We start from the raw sequence: 15,513 nt of genomic DNA, 5'->3' as shown, positions 1-15,513 counted from the left end.
TCTTCTGTGGCCAGAAGCTGGTAGTTCCTGAGTAAAAGCTGGTTGAAAGCTTGATTAGAGATTTTTCCGACTTGGGATTTGATGAACTTTATTATACAGGGTAAGAAGAGACAGACGAGAAGAATGACTATTATGGGGCCTGCAATGGGCCAGACCCAGGTAAGGAGGGGGTTTGCTAGTATTGAAGAGAATGGGTTGGAATTGGAAGCAGAGTGGAGACTGGAGGCAAGGTCGGTGAGTTTGGTGATGTCGGTTTCTACAATGCCGGATTTGTTGATGTAATAGCAGCACTCTTACTGGAGGAAGACGCAAGTGCCGCCCTTCTCGGCTGTAAGCAGATCTAGGGCCCGCCGGTTTTGAAGGGTGACCTTAGCTAGCGAAGTGACCGGTCTTTGGAGAGAGGCCAGGGAATTGGCAGTGATGTTAGGGCTCTCTCAAGTTTGGCGTTGAGATCTCTAACTGCCCATAGAGAGTGATCCAAGGCTTCTCCCGAAAACCCTGCCCCAATGGCTGAGGTGATCAAAGAGCTACTGACCATGATGGGAAGGAAAGCAGCTCTTTTTGTGTGCAAGGGCAAGGGAGGTTGGAGCTCAAGAAATTGTGCCATGCTGTAAAGTGTAAACTGTGGGATTAGGGTGACGAGAATGCAGGGTGTATCGGAGTTGAGAGGCACTGAGCTGAAAAGACTGCCATTACACTAAAAGAAGTGTCCCAGTTGCGTAAAAGTCTTACTGCCGGAGGTAGGGGTGTAGATAGAGAGGCAGTGAAGTGCGCTGGAGGGGGGTGGAGTTGGGCCTACACAATGGTGGATGGTGAGATTATCTGCGTATTCTGGTTCCCATTGGGGTATGTATGCCAGGGGGCAGAGGGGTTGTCTTTCTGCATGGAAGGAGTAGTTGGAAATATTAAGGGGCAAGGCGGCCAGCAGTGGGCGCTGTAGTGATGCACACAAGAAACAATTGGCTGTGTTAAGGGTGTGGTTGAGAAAGATGGTGGTGTCCTGAATGAGCTGTAATGAAGAGTAGGAGAAATGGGAAGAGGGGTGGGGATAAGAAGATGAAGGGGCGCCGTCATGAGTTTGGATAATGACTTTTTCAGAATGTCTGCTATCTGATGCAACTTGAGAGATCTGGGAATGAGAGGGAACATACTTTCGAGAGATATGAAGGGTACCGTGGGGGGTCGAGGACCCCCATAGTAAACTGAGGCTGTGACTCTGGCAGCCTATCGAGAGTCCCAGGGATCTGGGATTGATAAGGAGAATGAGCCATTGGGATATTTCATGAAACGGTTGGAGGAGTAATACTGTGGGTACTGGAAGTTACTCATGTAGTGAATGGTGCAAGACTACTAGGGACATCTCCTGTAGGTGTCTGGCTATCACCTGCAATAGGCTTGTTTTTGGTCATAGAGGAAGCAGAGGTAGGGAGAATAAGGGTAGCTGCTAGTGAACACTTCAGTGGAGGGAGGAAAGTGGAGGTATAAAGGCTCAGAGCAGCTTTTCAGAGGGCAGTCTGGTGTGGCAATGAGGGCAGTAACTTTTGTTTGATGCTGTGTGTAAGCCTGTCTGACTTTGAATCGCCATACAAAGGAGGCTGGGGTGGCGGGGAAGACAATAGGAATGAGGGAAAAAAAGCGAGAGAGCAGTAAAGGAGGAAAAAGTCATGATTCGGGTATGGATGGCAAAGGGGGTGAACCGGATTTTAGAGGAAAGAGAACAGTAAGGTCAGGAGTCTGGAGGGAGGGAGAGTCTGTAAACTTTTGTAGGTTAAGAGATCTTTTAGGTAATGTGGGGCAGAATGGTAAGGGGCGCTCTGAATGTCAGTCTATGAGCTGCCTTCTGCAAGAGCTGTCTAGCGGCTAATGCTCGTAGGCAGGGGGCCCATCTCCGAACTGTGGGGTCTAATTGCTTGGAGTGTCGGGGTGAGGAAGATAATGGTTTTTTAGGGGGGCTTTTGCTGAGGTCATATAGGGGTCTTGCCAAGAGGGAGAAGTTAGGGATCCACGTTCTAAAATACCCAGCCAGGCCTAGAAAGGAAAGGATTTCTGTCTTGGTTTTGGGAAAGGGCAGGTCAGAGAGGAGTTGTTTTCTGTCTAAGGTAATGGACTTTCTTTGTTGAGACAGAAGGAATCTAAGGTAAGTGACAGAAGGGGAAGAGATTTGAGCTTTGACGGGGGATACCCGGTAACCTCTGGAAGCTAGAAGGTTAAGTAGAGACGCAGTGTCAAGTTGAGACTGTTCTCACGAGGGACTGCAGAGTAGAAGATCATCTACATATTGTAATAAAGTGGACTTGGGGTGATCATGATGAAACTGTTTGAGGTCTTGAGCTAGGACTTGTCCAAAAATGTGGGGACTATCTCGGAAGCCTTGTGGCAAAACTGTCTAAGTTGTACAGAATGTCTGGTGTATGGGTCTGTCCAGGTGAAGGCAAAAAAATCTTGGGAGGAGGGGTCTAGAGGGATAGAAAAAAATGCGTCCTTGAGATCTAGGACTGAGAAGTGGGATGTGGAGGCAGAGATCTGCAATAAAAGGGTGTATGGATTTGGAACTAAGGGATGGATAGGGACAACGGCCATGTTGATGAGGCGAAGGTCTTGGACAAGGCGGAAAGATCCGTTGGTTTTTTTAACAGCTAATATGGGGGTATTAAATGGGGAGTGAGTGGGTCTGAGGTAGTTTTTGTTTAAGAGATCTTGAATGATGGGTTGGAGGCCTATGAGGGCTGAAGTGGTTAAGGGGTATTGGGCCTGACAGATATACTGAGAGGGGTCACGTAATTTGATAGAGGCAGGGGGACATAGGGCCACGGAGGGGCTTGTAATGTCCCAAACTTTGGGATTTACAGGGTGTATGAGGGCGGAACCGGAGCTTTCATTGGGTAGAGGGGGGTTGTCAGCTATGAGGGCTATCAGAAAGGGAGTACTGGGGGCTGTGGGAGTGGATATAGTTATGGAAACGTGGAGGAGGGAAAGGATGTCCCGTCCTAGTAAAGGGATGGGACACTGGGGCATAACTAGGAAGGAGTGGGAGAAAGGTATGGGATTGTCTAGGATTGTGCATAAAAGGGGGGGGTTTAATGGGAAAATCTGTTTACCTCCTACCCCGACTATAGGAGTAATGGCTGGCATGGTAGGGCTCCGGTATTCTCGCAAGACTGAGAAGGTGGCTCCTGTGTCTAGGAGGAAGGAGATGGGGCTCCTGTATCTAGGAGGAAGGAGATGGGGTGAGCGTCTACTGTTAAAGTAACCCTGGGCTCCTGTTTGGTGATGGAAATGGTCGGGCGAGAAGCCCCCGGGTCCCATCAATCTTCTTCTGCCAGCCCCACTACGGCGGGCTTAGGATGGGGGTTGTTCGTCCAGCCTCCCCTTCGGGTGGTTGGGCAATCAGACCCCCAGTGGCCCTTTTTGTGGCATCTGGGGCATGGGGTGGTAGGAGATCTGGGGGAGGGGCATGCCCTTGACCAATGTCCCTCTTTTCCGCACTTGAAACAAGCTCCTTGGGGGGACTTGTTTGTAGAGGGGCGCCCAGGTTGTGGTTTTATCAGCTGGGCCAACATCTGGAAATTGGCCTGATCAGCCTTTTGTTTACGGCGTTCTTTCTCCTCCTCCTGGTTATGGAAGACTTTAAAGGCCACTGTTAGGATCTCAGTCTGTGGGGTAGCGGGGCCCTGTTCTAACTTTTTGAGTTTAACTTTAATGCCAGGGTAGCTTTGAGCTAGGAAGTATGTCATAAGGACATGTCTTCCTTCAGGTGTTTCTGGGTCAAGGCTGGTATACTGTAATAGGGCTTGAGTGAGTCTGTCTAAGAACTCGGAGGGGGTTTCATCTCTCTTTTGAATTATGTCTTGGAGCTTTTGAAAATTGACTACTTTACGAGCTGCCTTTTTCAGACCTGCTATTAAGCAGGAGGCAAAAATATCTCAAGGTGGTGTTATAATCTCAGTGTGGGTCTTGTTCCTGGACAGCAGTGGGGCCAGAGGGATAGGTGGGGTCAGTCCTGTGGGTTTCGGTAGCGTGCGTTTGGGCGAAGTCCCAAACTCGTCTACGCTCTTCAGGGAGTTGAGTATTGGCCAGGAGCATGAAAATGTCATGATGTGTGAGGCTGTAAGACTGGAGTGTCCATTGAAACTCCCTGATGTATGTCGTGGGATCAGTGGAAAAGGAACTTAGGCATTTCTCTAGTTGGGCTAAATCTCCTAAGGAGAAAGGGACGTGAACGCGCACAATGCCTTCAGATCTTGCTACCTCCCGGAGGGGGGCGATAATTTTGGGAGGCCCTCGGGACCGAGTCTGAGGCGGACTGAAGGGTTCTGGCTCAGTCTGTGGGGGAGTGACACGGTCTAGCCGCGCCTAGTCAAGCAGGTCCTGAAGTGCGGAAGGGGGGCAAAGAAAATAAAGAAAGATAGAATCGGACCCACGTGTCGCTAACTAGCAGCCCAGCTGCTTTCCTGTGCCACTCTAGTTGGGCTTGAACTCATGACTCTGAGGTTAAGAGTCCCATGCTCTACTAACTGAGCTACAGCAGGGCTCCAGTTAATTGCTTATGGAATGTGTAAACAGAATGTTCTTTGTTCTCCATTCCTGCCACATCAGCAAGTGGGGGAAGGGCATATCCAGAAGCAGGGGCAGTGTTTTTACACATCTTCAAGGTCTCCCTATTTTCAGAGTGAGGAGTCTTGGCTCATCTTCAAGGACAAAATATGTTTTTGTGGACAGATAACTTCTAAGGACTGCACCGGTTGTTCTCAAGCTTGTGCTTTCTCATGCTGCGTTCAGACATGGGGGAAGGTGCTTTCCCATTCTCCCTACAAACATGTGAGAAGACAAAGGCGGTCCCTAACAGGGGAGAAACAGGTGATGAGGGCAAAGACGGAGGAGGCCCCTGGGACCTAGTTAAACGGGGGCTGAAAGGCTCAGGCTTAATCTGCAGGGAATGAAGGTGGAGGAGGTGAGATGGGGGAGGAGATGGTGGGGGAGGAAGGGAGAAGGGCTGTTGTAGGAGAAGAAGGGGAAGGGAGTGAACAGGAGGCTTCTGCGGGGGCAGCGGCTTGCAGGCTAGGAGAACTTGGGAGGGGGCGGGGAGAGGAGGAGGCGGAAAGCTTCGATATAGGGAATCTCCTTCCATTTTTTCAGGCGCTGGCAATAGTTAAAAAGATCGCGAGTGATGTTAGGATCAAGAGTTCCCCCTGCGGGCCATTGGTTGTTATTGTCTAGGGGGTATGTCGGCCAATCTTGGGAGCAATATTTATGGAGAAGTTTTGGTTTTATATCAGGCTTCAGAGAGAGGGTAGCCAGATGCTTAAGCAGTCATTCAAGAGGTGAACTTTCAGGGAGGGATGAGGAGGCTCCCATGGCTAAAGGACAGAGAAGGAGACAAACAGGGGAAGACGAACGGAGATCCTCGGACTGGAAGCAGACCACAAGGAGACAAAGGGCGTCCCCGATGATCCTTGGTGGTCTGCAGAAACTCGTATACGAGTCGGAATTTCTTAGGAAGTGTGGGTTGTCACCCAGACTTCCCTAAGAAGGCAGAGTGCCGGAGTCACGAGGTACCTAGTGCTAGGCATTTTCGGCAGACAGAACAGATTTTGGTGGACGGAACAGAAGGAGGAGGGGGCAGGGAAAGGGAGCGTTCTCATCCGCAAAGGAGTCACTTCATTTATGGCTGTTGGAGGCGGGGGCCTGAGAGTCTGCTGCAGCTGTGAATGCCTGAGGCGGGGATTTATGGCTGTCAGAAGAGGGGCCTGAGGGTCTGCCACAGCCATGAAGGCCTGAGGCGGGGAGAGTTCCCTCTTCGTCCTCGAGCGTCAGAGCCTTGCTGGACGATCACGGTCAATGGCACTGCGATAGCTTGGAGAAGAGTGGCCCACCCCGGGGAAATTTTGCTTAAAAAGTTTCAGCACTGATGGAAGGGACGGTGAATGCGTTTATGACTTTTGGAGGAGGGGCCTGAGGGTCCGCTGCAGCCATAAAGGCTTGAGGTGAGGATTTATGGCTGTCAGAGGAGGGGCCTGAGGGTCCGCCGCAGCCGTGAAGGCTTGAGGCGGGGAGTGTTCCCTCCTCATACCCAAGCGTCAGAGCCTTGCTGGACGATCACGGTCAATGGCACTGCAATAGCTCGGGGAAGAGTGGCCCACTCCGGGGTGAAAACTTACCTAATGGCCAGAGAGGAGTGGTGAGTGTGATGAGCCAGCGCCGGAAAAAGAGGACAAGGGCAAGCTGCTGCTGGTGTTGGGGGGAAGACGGGGCCCAGTTGGGGTGTCCCGTCTCCCGGGTTTTGGCACCAATGAAAGGAAAGGAGCGACACACAGCAGCAATTCACTGGAGAGTTCCGCTTTATTAGGGAAAGGTGCTGGGTTATATAGGAAGGGGCATAGGGTGATTGTGGTGTTACTTCTACGGGGCTGGTGGCTGTTGGCTAGGTGCTGGGATTGGGAGGGGGCGAGAGGTGATTGGGCTTCAGGTGGTGCCGGCGGGAACCGAGGACCCCGAAAAGAAGCCGGAAGTTTGCCATCTGACTGGTGGGGACCCTTCAACTATTGTGTCTGTTCACGAGGGTATTGGTCTGTAGTCAGTGTTTTCCTTGCTTATTCTGTGGTTTTGGTATCAAACTTATGCTTGCTCTATAGCATGAGTTGGAAGATGTTCTCTCTCCTCCATTATTTGGGGAGTTTGTGTAAGGATGTTAAGGCTTCTTAAATATTTGTTTGAATTTGATAGTGAAGCAATCTGAGCCTGGAGTTTTCTTTGGGGAAAGTTTTTAATTATGAATTTAATTTCATCAATAAATATGGCACTATTCCATTTTCTATTTTTTTCTTGAGCCAGTGCTTGCAATGTGTAACCTTCAAGGAATTTTTCTATTTCATCTGAGGTTTTTAATTTATTGGCATACATTTTTCAGTTTTCTTTTATTATCCTTTTAATACTTATAAGAGCTGTAGAGTTGTCTCCTCTTTCACTTGTGGTATTGGTGATTTTGTACCTTCTTTCTATTTTCTTGATAAGTCTTGGAAGAGCCTTATCTGTTCAATTTCTTTTCGCAGAATGATGATTTTTTTTATGTTCTCAGTTGTTTCTGCATTTTCTATTTCATCGATATCTGCTTTTTTGTTTTATTATTTTCTTCTACCTACTTTGGGTTTAATTTCTTTCTCATTTTCTAGCTTCTTAAGGTGAAAGCTTAGATCACTGATTTAGACCTTTCTTCCAAGAGATGGTTCAGTTGCACTACTAAGGCATCACTGCTGTGAGCTCTCCTCTGGATGTCACAGGCAATCCCTGAGGAATCTTTGCCTGGCCAGAATTTAAATGTTTCCCTATCCTGTGTGAACTCTGGGAATTTTTCTGCCTACCACACCCCAGGCTTTCTTTGATTTGTGGAGCTTCACACTGTGCATGCGTGGCCTAGCGCTTCCCAACAACTCAAGAGGACCGCTATACAAATTCCTGGAACTCTTCTTATGTGTAGCACCCCCTTTTCTAGAACTCTGTCCCACTTCCTGACATCTGAGCTTCCCTGAACTTTGATTCCCATCTTCATCTCAGCGAGGCCACCAGTGTTTTGCAGGATGCCTCCCTCCCCAGTCTGGAATTTATCTTTAAGTGAAAACCTTTGAGGTAGATAGAACAAACATCACCGCCCTGCTCAGGGCAGCATTCTTCCAAAAGGGACAAAGAAAGTATGAATGGTAGAGATTAACAAGTGAATGAGAAAGCTTCAAAAGCTGATGTTTTTGCAACTCCCTGGCAGAAGAATGGCAATAAACCAACAACCCAGGGCTGAAAATACTAGATGAGGCCTCTCAGAAACTCTCCTGAGATAGGGCAAATGACAACCTGGCAGATGACTGACTTATTTTTATAGCAGACTAAATCCCAAATCTTCATTTCCAAATCCACAGTGTATTGTCTTTAAAGTAGGAAACATTGGAAAAATCACAATTCTCATTATGTAAATGTTTATTCAAAAATACTTATTGAGCTCCTTGTGTCCAAAGAAAAAGTGCTCATCACTGAAGGCCTCCAAGCTGCATTAAGCTGATGGTTATAAGAATATGTTCAAGTTGTAATGAGAACACAAAGAGAAAGCATTTAATGCTGTTTGGATGACAGCCAAACCTACAATTCAAAGCATTATGATAACATTTCTGAATTCAAGAGGAGAGCCCAGCTGGAAAAAATATGGTCAGTTTGATTTGTCCAATGAGGTACAGTCAATGGTCTTCTTGTCTTTTAGTCCTTAATACAGTACTTTATTTTTCTCCAGTGTGAGAGATAAACCAGTGAAGGGGTTCCCTGTGAGGTCAGCACAACAACAGTGCTATAAATAGGAATCATCATTTTAATTCTTTGCTTGGTTATTGAACTACTCTGCTTCTTGATCACAAACTCCTCGTAATTTCAAACATGAAGTTTTTAGTAAGGAAGTAGAGAACACAGTCAACCTCAAGGGAAATGCAACCAAAAATTAAAATGAAAAACAAATCCATTTGTAATTATAACACATCTTAAAGAAAACCATAAGAAGTACAGAATTGAACTCACTGGAAAACTTGATCAATTCAAATGACCTAATATTAACCATCTGAAGAAATCAATCAAGTTTTCATTTATCTCTAGGCTCTAGTTGATCTTATGCATCCATAACACAACTGCTTCTTTATGGAAGCATCCCATTAAAAATGCAACAGCAAACCAGTTTGTTTAACATAGATCCTTCCCTGAAAGCCATCTCCCTTCAACTCCCACAACAGCACATATGAATGCTAGTGTGTGTGTGTGTGTGTGTGTGTGTGTGTGTGTGTGTGTGTGTGAATGATAGCTGGAAATGGAGGTTACTGCCTTTATTTACTCCGCAGGTATTGAACTCTATTGCTAAGTAGTTCCTCTCAATGGGAATTCCCAAGCATAACATTAATTCCCTACCTAGATCACAGTTCCTGTCGTGTGAGAGCAGCACTGCAGCAAAGAGAAAGTACTGCTTGTAATAGAAGTGGGAGCACCTTGATGGGAGCTGGAAATGCCCCTCAGGCAGTAAAATACAAACCATGGCCCTTCTCAACCCTTACAGATCCCGCTCGGGTCTGTGTGCCCATACGGCGCGGTGTGGTCCAGCCTGTGCTGAAAGAGCCTGCAACAGCTTGGTAGGTCAGCAGTTTTCCTGGGAACAAGGCAATATGCTGCTAAGGATTATCTCATCAGCACCAGAATAGGCTCAAGTGCCCAACTAACTAAAAAATGTAATTAAAACCAGAACAGTGTGTTTCCACATGCAAAGACTAAGGGAAGTCTGTAGGGAGGTGAGCTTTCTTCAAGCATGCCTCTTGAGGACATATATTTGAACATGCCCAAAATAGAAAAGGCAAATCAGAATATATATATGCTTTAAATAGATGAAACTCTTGTTATATGCGAAAGAAAATGGTGTTTCAGCAGTGTCTCAATTCTCCATTTCTTTTAGGATGTCAAGATGCCATCCATGTAAGTTTTAGAGTAACTTTATCTTGTATTCAACATTGATAAACATTCTTTTAAAAATACAAAATATTTACGTGTTATGCTAAGTGAAAGAAAGTCTCAAATCGGTATACACTGTATGATTCCTTTTTTGTACCATTTGGAAAGGCAAAAATATAAACAGTACAGATAAGTGGTTGCCAACATTTGGGGTAGAGGGAGCTTGAAGGTATTCTTCAGGATATTAAAATTAGTCTGTATCTTGCCATAGTGGTGGTTATAAGAATCCATGCAGGTGTAAAACTCATTAACCTACACATTATAGAAGTAAATTTTGCTGTACAGAAAATTTTTTAATTGGTTTAGAAATCATTTGAGTGTCTACTGTGTATATTATGATAGGGAGATTCTCCTTGCTATTATAATGCTGGATATTCAGCCTCTAGTCTTAGTCAGCATCACTACCGCATTATTCCTTGAACATCATTAGAAGACTATGCCAGCATTACAATTTCCAGCACTGTTACAACATCATTACTTCAGTGTCACCTCAGCTCCATTAGTCTCTTACTTAAATAATATAACTCAAGCTAGAGTAACTAATGGTTGATGTGAAGCATCTACTTTTCCCATTTTCCTGACTTTCACTCTGTTTCTCTAGCTTTTCAGCCATGATTTTTGAATACACAGCTAAGCAAGATACATAAATTAATCTTCATTACCTTACAGCAAAAGGATATGTATGCCTCACCACAAACTCTTAACTTTTCCTTCACTCTTCCTTCTTTAAAAGAATAACCAGAAATTGTAAGAAATTCTTATTTGCACATTTTTGAGAAACAGTTTGTCCTGTAAATGGGCATCAATGATACTATGATATATGAATGTGGAGGGCATTAAGCTGAGTTAAATGAGCCTGACAGAAAAAGACAAATACTGTATGGTGTCACTTCTGTGAGGAATCTTTTTTTTTTTTAAGCCAATTTCATATGGATGATAGAATGGTGGTTGCCAGGGGGCCAGTGGAGGGGGAAATAAGAGCTGTAGGTCAAAGGGTACAAGCTTTCAGTTATAAGATGAATAAATTCTGAGGATCTCATGTACAGCATGGTTACTATAGTTAATAACACAGTATGGTATAGTTGAAATTTGCTCAGAATAGATCTTAAGCATTTTCACCAAAAAAGAAAAAATAAACAGTTAACCATGTGAGGTATTGGACGTACTAATTATCCTGATCTTGGTAATCATTCCACGATGTACATGTATATCAAATTGCCACACTGTATACTTTAAATACATACAGTTATATTTATAATTAATTGTTTCTTAATGAAGTTGGAAAAAATAAAATCAGCTTTTCAAGTTCAAAACAAATGTGAAGCTATGAATAGAGTCTGAAGGAGACTTTCATATACTGCTTCTGTCCTCATTCTCTTTGTTTCTCTTACACGTTTGTGATTTTCAAGTTGTTAATGCAACCTAGTATTTTATGTACACAATTACCATATCACATCTTCAAACCCAGAGTCAAAATCAGAGGGAAAAGACTTCTCACTTCCGTTTGTTGTAGATCCAGATGTCCACACTCCTAACTCCTCTACCTGAAAACACTTCTACTGTGAGCATTTTCTATTTTTCTGTGTGTCTGGGAGCACGAGAGTCCATATCTGCTCTTCCATTTAAAGGCCAACTCCTATAAATCCTGCACTAATAGCAAATCCCCAAAGTAAACCTCAGGAAGAGAAACTCCACTCTCGTGTGTCGTAGGGTCCCACTGAGCGTCTCTGGACACCTTCCCTAACTGGCTCCTAGTGCTTAGTATTTGAACTCTATCCTTGAGAACAGTGTATTCCTACCTCTTCTCAGGTGCCCTCCATCCCCTGCTATCTTGTTCTTTTCCATCATGGTGACTCCATTTCCTCCTACATCAGAGACTCTGAACTTTTCTTGAAGACTTGCCTGTTCTGACCCCTGTCTTCCAGTTTCTTACTCCCTGACGTGAGCAGAGTCTTTCGCTCTATGAGTTGCCTACATTCTCCGGAGTGCACTGATGGGAAGTGAATCTCAGTGTTCTTCCAAATCCTCAGTCATTCTCTCCAAGGGAAGAGAGAAATCTCTGGGTATCCTTCCAGAACTTTCTCTGTATATACATGCTCTACACACATACACCTTTTTGAAAAATGCTTATGAATAGAAGCATAATATTCACATTGCCCTATTCTTTTGCATTTTGCTTATCTTTATATTTCAAAATAACCATATCCACTTCATTCTTTTTAAAAGTGGCATAATTGTACCATAACTTATTAATGAAACCTTTGCTGATTGGCTTTCAGTTTTCTTTTTTGGTGATGTTGCCATGAAAAACTATGGCTCAGGGAGCATCTTTGTACTTGTATTTTTGCAAACACATGCAAATATAATTATAGAAAACTTTTTGAAGTGGAATTAATTGCTGGGTCAACATTTTCAGCTTATTCATCTTCATAAGTTTCTCCTAATTTTTCTCCCAAAATGTTGTATCAATTTATATTCCTACCAAAAGGATGCAAAAATTCCCAATTTGTGTGAATTTACCAAACTTCCATATTATCAAAATTTATATCTTTATTCTCTGATAGACAAAAAGACCTACCTCATTATTGTTTAACTTGCTTTATTTAATTATTAATAAGGTCTCTATCTTTGTATATGATATAGGTTTGGGGTCAATTTATATCTTTTTCTGTGAAATATGTGTTTTGCCCATTCTTTTCTCAACAGAAGAAACAGTGTTTCTTTTTGAGGATTCTGGGTCTTCAGAAACCTCATTGGGCAGTAGGCACATGCTCTATCTTCTGCCTCCTCACACCCAAACAAGCCCCATCACTATTTCTACTATTAGATGACCTCCAGGACAGCAGTAAGGCTCACTTCCATCCTCTACTGGTCACCTTTCTGGAACTTCCACCAGAAACGATGCAGAGGAGCATTCTACTCTCTGATTCTCCAAACTTAAAGGGCGAATGATTCTAGTATCACCGGGCCCCGCCCACCTCTCCCACTTGTACCACTCTCTCCTTGTCCCCTTTCCACCCCAACGCCCCTAGGCTGCTGCTCCACCTGGCCAGGCAGAGGATGCGAGTCTGAGTCACTCTTCTTGCCACAACTAGTTTGTTGAACAAACAGGACTTGTGACATTAAATACAGCTTTGTTTTTTGTTTCCCCATCCCTTTCAACTTCATGCAGTGCGAGTAATCTCCTTTACCAGGCTACAAAATCCAGCAGTCCTTTGATTTAGGCGTCTCCTCTTTGGAATTCTATATATTCTTATAGTTGCTGTAAGTAACACACCATTTCCTACCAGTCTTAAGAATGTCCCATGGTGGCGGCTGAAACCTGGCCCTCCCAGTGCCTTCTTCTTCCCTGACCCAGGTTACTGGAGCTGCAGGTCCCCTTGAGGAAGCAGGCGCGGTCCCTCCACAGCCTTCCCACTTCACTTCCTCCCCGATGCTCTCCCTGCTCTTTCCCTCCCTCCAACAGAGGAAGCTCAGGCAAGGAGGTGACATGAGAGAAGAAAATAGTCCTTCCTGGACTGGGTGACTTCATGCTCTCGGGATTGACACTTGTTTCAAGCTGGCATCCCCGAGAGAGAAAACAAGTGCTGGACTTTCCTGTCCTTGGGGTCAGTCTCTATTACTACTGGGCCTTGCCCTTGACCCAGAGGACCCAGCTCTGCTCCTAGTGGGCCGGCCTCCTTCCCCAGGCCTCCCACCTCTTTTGGCAAAGGCCTTCTCACCCTCCCCAGCCCCCCAGCAAGCCCATGCCTGCTCTCTCTCCCCAGAGCAGTTGCACCCTCTCTGAGCACACAGGCCAGGCCTGTGCAGAGCCGCCCCCACTGCAAGACTAGGAGCCCTAGGCGCTGGTCAGTTGTTTCTCAGCCTCTTCAGGTGTCTCAGGTGCCTGGGGCAAAGTCCTCTGTGTCTCCAACCACAGGAAGCGGGAGGTGAGGGGACAGCATCAGAGATAAACAAAGCTGGGCATGAAAGAGATGACAGCAGATTGTATTTTGTTCAGTATCTTCTGCAGCAGGGAAAATGCTGTGCCCCAGGGGGATTTGCACAGAGGGAAAGGGAAGAGGAGTAAGCAGGGACCAGAGCAGAGCCAAGGAAGGGAAAAATTACAGAAAGCAGGTAAGAGGGGAGTCAGTGTAAATGTAGTTAGGCCTTCGGTGTCTGCAACTGGCATTTATGGAAGTTAGGTTTCTACCCTTCCAAAGAGGGAGAGAGGGCAGAGGCCCCATCCACCCTGACATTGCACTTCCAAGTCCTCAGGTGCGTGAGAAAGACCACCTGGGTTGTAGGGATACACATGCTTCTCAAAGAAAATAGAAGAAGGATTTACAATTGCAAGCTTTTTAAGTAAATGTTCAAAGGGAGTCAGGGGCCTGTTGTCAGCTATCATTTTGAATAAATAACAAATTCTTTTGGTAGCCTTGACCTTCTCCATACAGGAACTTAAAAAGGGGCTGGGTCATCCCAGGGATAGGATGCTGGGCTGTTAGAAGCCATGGTAGAGTTTGGTCAAGTCTCTTAGTTCAGAGGTTTAGATGGAGTCATTCATGCAGAAATTTTTTGCAGTTCTCCACAGACACTCCCCAGTGGAGAACATAGTGTATAAAGCCCAGCTTGCCCCAGGTGCCTTCTCCTGATGAAATTCTTTCCTATCCCTTTCTCATGTTCTTAACCTCATTGACAGGTCTGGGTATCACTCCTTTGTACATATGACTGTGGGGAAGAGTTGCTCACATACACATTGGGATTCTATGTCTAATCACTGGTGCCTCAGTGGAAAGAACAGCAGACAGAACCCAATTCCAGTATCCTGTTAACATGGTCAAACCTATAGTTGATCCCAAGAATTGGGGCACTAGTGACAGGGAAGATTTACAAGGTCAGCAACCTAGACCGGGTGGCTCCACTCTGTCTCGACCCCTCCTCAACACAAACAACAACAAAAAACACTCCCTTGGTTTCCTGCTCTGCTGAGCACCGGTTCCGAGCTTCACTCCCTCCCCCTTGCCTGCTCTCTTGCTGTGCACATAGGAATGTTACAGATAAGGAAGCAGAAAGATAAAATTGCTCCCTTTATCCTTTGTTCGAGGCTCAGACTTTTTGGCAGATAACTCCCCTCTGAGCCTGCCTGTGTGAAATAAAGCCTCAACACTCCAAGACCTCCAAGTGCCGCTTGGATCTTCCTTCAGTGATCCAGTCCAGGTTTTTTTCAGTATTTTCTGTAACTCTAGGAACTGAAAAGTCAAAAATATGAAAATCAGCCTCATTTGCTTCTGCTTCTATTTTGGTTATGGTCTCCTGCTGAGAAAGTCTTATTTGAAATGAGGTGGCCCACAGGAAATGCTCAATGAATGAATGAATGAATGGGCCCTGTTTCTGAATGAGGCAATATTTATGCAGTATTTCATTTTGGCTGCAATGCATGAATTGTCTGATATCTGAATAGATCAGTTTTATTTTAAAATAATATATTTAAGGTTTTGTTTATAAGAATGTTTATTATATGACATTTTGAAAATACTGAAGTGCTCAAAATAGAAAGTAAACTTATTTGTAATCCCACTTCAGGACTCACGACTTTTAATATTACATATTCATAAACACATATTTTGTATGTTATTGAAAACCAAAAATACTAAACTATATAATAATAAACTGAATTATATGATACAGAATTCATATAACTTAAATATGGTACATCTTCTCTGGATACTATGGCCTTTTCTTAAGTACAACTTTGTTCAAGTTTGCTGTTGTGTTTCAGTTTGATTTATAAATCCTACACTAGTCAGCTTTTGCTTCAATAATGCTGCATAACAAAAAACCAGGTGGCATAGAACAATAAGTACTTAGTTCTCTCTCCCATCTACAGGGGCAGGTCTGCCAGTCACAACTGCACTTGGCAGGGTTTGACCTCAGGCTGCTGGTTTGGTTCAGGTGTGCTCCAGATGTCTCAAAATTCCAAGCCTCTGTTTGTTTTGTGTCCAAATACAT

General features: G+C 44.9%; 1 protein-coding gene and 1 long non-coding RNA gene across 4 annotated transcripts in view; one reads left to right on the top strand and one right to left on the bottom strand.

Moving 5' to 3' along the window:
• LOC118967570 (uncharacterized) overlaps positions 1–11,643 on the top strand; it is a 71,369-nt gene extending 59,726 nt beyond the window's left edge. For both annotated transcript variants that reach the window (XR_012124228.1, XR_012124229.1), the window contains one exon: positions 9,077–11,643. This is a non-coding gene — a long non-coding RNA (uncharacterized lncRNA). The remainder of the gene's footprint in view (positions 1–9,076) is intronic.
• Positions 1–15,513, bottom strand: part of AKAP7 (A-kinase anchoring protein 7) — a 251,554-nt gene that overhangs the window by 74,275 nt on the left and 161,766 nt on the right. The window lies entirely within an intron of this gene.

Source organism: Manis javanica, chromosome 13, assembly GCF_040802235.1.
Source record: "Manis javanica isolate MJ-LG chromosome 13, MJ_LKY, whole genome shotgun sequence".
NCBI classification, from domain to species: Eukaryota; Metazoa; Chordata; class Mammalia; order Pholidota; family Manidae; genus Manis; species Manis javanica.
Note: the sequence above shows the minus strand (reverse complement) of the source record. Positions and strands in the feature narration are given on the sequence as shown.